Genomic DNA, 4266 nt, shown 5'->3' with positions numbered 1-4266 from the left:
TAATTGAAAACTTTTACTATGTAATAAAATTGGAGCTGCCCCACCACTAATTCAAGAGCTGTATAAACAAAGAGAGTGGCCCTCATGGTATTATTAAGTTGGCAGATGAGTAAAGTACAGGGTGTCTTAGTACTGTCCCCTCATTGAAAGTGAAGGTTGCTCAGTCATGCCTGACTCTTTGCGACCCCATGAACTATATAAAGTCCATGGAATTCTCCAGGCCAGAATACAGGAGTGCGTGGCCTTCTCCTTCTCCAGGGGATCTTCCCAACCCAGAGACTGAACCCAGGTCTCCTGCGTTGCAGGCAGATTCTTTACCAGCTGAGCCACCAGGGAAGCCCAAGAACAATGGAGTGGGTAGCATATCCCTTCCCCAGCAGATCTTCCCGACCCAGGAATCACACCAGGGTGTTCTGCATTGCAGGCGGATTCTGTACCAACTGAGCTATTAGGGAAGCCCCTCACTACCCTCATACAATGAATATATAACTTTGATCTTTTTAATGATTGACATGTACCCCAAAGATGATGATGGAGAGCCTGCAAGAAATGCTGAAACCCTGAGCAAGAGGCATTTGGAATATGTATTTCTGAGTTGCAGGAATCAGGATAATAGTCTTGAATTTGAACCTGTGGTTGTACCTGAAAGGCAGCTGGCAATTTAGGTATGTAGTTCAGGAAAGAGAGTGTTTTACTTCTCATACTTAGCACAATGCCTGGGTATCTTAAATGGTTATTGAAAGAGTATTTTTCAGATATGGTCATAATATCCATAGATTTTTTTTTTTAAATCATAAAAAACATAAAATCAAGAACTAGAATGTCCATTGGCCACTGACTTTGCTGCCTACCATACAGACCCCTACAACCCAGAGACCCTCTCTTAATAATTCTGAGTACCAGTTCTGTGCAAGGCACTGTGCTGTTTACTTTGGGGACACATACACGTCCTGTAAACCTAGTAGAGAACATAATCTGTAAGAGTGTGTCTGTGCACAGTGATTGTACATGAATTCAGAGATGGAAGTGATCCCTGTGAACTAGACCTAGGAAGGGTCTCCTCTGGCTTCCATGGAAGAACTAGTGGGGTGTCAGCAACTAGGAGAAACAGTCCAGTGAGTGGAGAAGCACAATGTGGCGGGGTGCTCTGAGCCCGGCCCTGGGGTGGACGTTCAGAGGCAGAAGATAGGAATACACTTTTGAGAAGAGATCACGCAAATTCTCCGTATTGAGAGGTGTAATAGCCCAGTAATAAAGAACTTAGGCTGGCAGTCAGATTGCCTGGATTCTCAGTTCTGCCATTACCTGCTGTGTCACTTTGAGCTAGTTACAGTCTTTCTGTGCCTTAGTTGCCTTATCTGTGAAACGGGGACAGTAGTAGGACTCCTCCTTCGGTTATTGTGGAAATTATATAAATTAATATATATCAGGCTTAGAATGGTGCCAAGAACATAGTTTAAGTGTTCATGCATTTTGACTGTTTTCATTCTCCTTGGAGGAAATAAAAAAAAAATAAACTAGGAGTTAAGCTGTCTGCATAATGTAAAATACTATCTTCCTTGAGGTCAGAATTGCTTTTCTACAGATTATACCGTTACTAATTTGATTAGACATCTGTGAGAGAGGGAACGCTGGTCTCCGCCCCCCACCCTGGGCCTCTAAAGAATGTAGCGGACTTAAAATTGTACTCCAGGGATTTCTTTGGCAGCATTTTGCATACTTAGAATTATTTTCCCAATTATTTGTGATAATGTATTTAATACCTGTCTTGAAAACAGGAACTGTGTCTATTTGGTTCATCCCCAATGTGTAGCACACTGCCTGGCACTTAATTGACACTCAATATCTGTTTCCTGATTGAGTCCTCATGCTGGAGAGAAGCCGGCCCTTGAAGTGTGACTGCAGGTGTGGGGAGAGAGGGCGGAAGGGTGGACGAGTAAGGTCCAGGAGTATCAATAATGCAGTATTTCCTCTCGCTGTTCCTAAGCCTTTTGTAAAATTTTGCAAACGACTATAATCTGGATTTAGCTGTTCTGTGTGGGATTAGATATGCAGCCTGGGAACATGCCTGGGACAAAATTGTCCCCGGAGAACAGTAACAGCCTGTGAAAGCCAGCTTTGAAAGAGTCAACTGTGGTTAGCTGAGGGTGGAGGATTTTTCTGGGGTGAAAAAAACCAACCATGGTGACAAGCAACAACAGAATGGTTTTCCAGAATTTGAGAGCGTTCTTCAGAAATTCTGAAAGTAACTTAAAGAGAGAAGGCTCACAGAATTACAATTTGGAAGTTCAAAAAAGGGCCTTAGGCTGAATAACAGAGAACTTGGGACTCTTAAGACCCATAAGTAAGCAAATAAATACAGAGACATAGAAACACAAGGTGACTTGAGGAAGACGTAAGTACACCTGGACTAATTGGAACTGAGGAGTTCTGTCTAGGAGTTCTGGGTAATAACACAGGGAAGACAAGTGAATAGGATCCTGGTCATTGAGGGCCATGGGTACAAAGCTAAGAAATTTAAATCTTTTAAGCAGGTGATGTATAGAAGTCATGAAAGAACTTTGAGCGGGGTAGTAGCATTATGAAAGTGGTTCTCTAGAAAGATTAGTCCGTCGGTTATAAATTGGCATGAAGAAAGTTCAAGGTCCAAAGGTTAAATAGAAGATTATAATAATTGTTGAAACACAAAATTGAGTGATCTGAGTTAATAACAATAGAAACCTTTCTGGGCATCATGAAGTGCATGACAATAGAGTGCTCATTAGGAAGAAATTAACCATGGCCCCCAAAACTTAGCTACTGGGTGAATGATGAAGTGTTGGGTATTTGAAGTACTAAGAACTGGGAAGTGGGAACCGTGTCAGGAAGCTATGGTCGAAGAGGGGAAATTGCTCATTCTGCCTGGACCAGCCCATGCTCAACCAACTTTGGTCCTTACAACTTTAAAACCTAGGTCCGAAGTTTCTTAAATCTACTGAAGGCTTCTCAGTCATCCAGTTAATCAGCAAATGTTTGCTAAGAACTAATATCCTTCATTCTTCCACAAATATTTATTGATTACTTACTATGTGCTGGGTGGGCCCTTTCTAGGTATACAGATACAGTGATAAACAAAAAAGACAAAAATGTCTATATTGGGGAGTTTACATTCTAGAACCCATAACATTTGTGAGGAGCAATGAGAGAAATACCCAGTTACTCTCAAGAAACTTTTAAGTTTTTTGGGAGAAATGACACACTCATAATGTTTATATTTTTCAATCTGTATGAAATGGTAATTATTATTTTAATTGTTCTGACTTTTTTATGAGGTGGAACATTGTGTTTTGTATATTTCCTTGATAATATATATTCATTCTGGTGGGCAACTCCACGGTTGGGCAACTGCACTCTACTTCCCTAGTTTAAAAAAAGAAGAATAGATGAAAGCAAAAGAACAAAGAAAAGAATAAAAGACAGAGAAGTATGTGTCTCTTACAGTGAAAGCTGCATTAATTAGCACTCAAAAGGTGCATTTAGAGCCACATTTAGCAGTGTCCAACTTGCAAACTTTAGTAGCTGGTATACCTGATATCCTCTAATGTAAGTCTTCAACTCAGGAGACCTGGCACACATGTTGAACTGGATTGGGATAGGCAGGCCGAACTGGATTTCAGTAAGGTTGAAACTTGTGTGCTTAGTCACTCAGTCATGTTTGACTCTTCGTGACCCCACGTATTGTAGCCCGCCAGGCTCCTCTGTCCATGGGATTCTCCAGGCAAGAATACTGGAGTGGGTTGCCATGCCCTCCTCCAGGGGATCTTCCCAATTCAGGGACCAAACCCAGGTCTCCTGCCTTTCAGGCAGATTCTTTACCATCTGAGCCACCAGGGAAGACCAAGGTTGAAACTTATCATTCCTGTTTATAAAAACTAAGTCACTGGGCTTTAACAAATAGAAACTGTAAATTATTTTTCTTATCTTGTTACTAGAAATGTGTGTGAGAGAAGTAGTAAAATAGAAACCACCTATGACAATATAAATTAATTGTCATTCAACCAAATTTTTCATCAGGTGTTACCTTTTATCCTCTTAACATGTTGTAAAATATAAAATGTTTATTTTGCTTAAAACTACTTACTTTCTCCATATAAAGTAACTGCTTACTTCCTACATATAAAATATAAAACTTATCACTAAAGTTCTGAGGGAGCCTAGAGAGATCAGAGTCAAGGATGATTCATAATGAAAGGACTCCTTGAGAAGGGAATTGAGGCACATTTTAAA

The sequence above is a fragment of the Giraffa tippelskirchi genome, chromosome 11, assembly GCF_054371585.1.
Source record: "Giraffa tippelskirchi isolate mGirTip1 chromosome 11, T2T-mGirTip1v1.2.pri, whole genome shotgun sequence".
In the NCBI taxonomy this organism is placed as follows: Eukaryota; Metazoa; Chordata; class Mammalia; order Artiodactyla; family Giraffidae; genus Giraffa; species Giraffa tippelskirchi.
The sequence above is the reverse complement of the archived record's forward strand: the minus strand, read 5'-3'. Positions refer to the sequence as shown.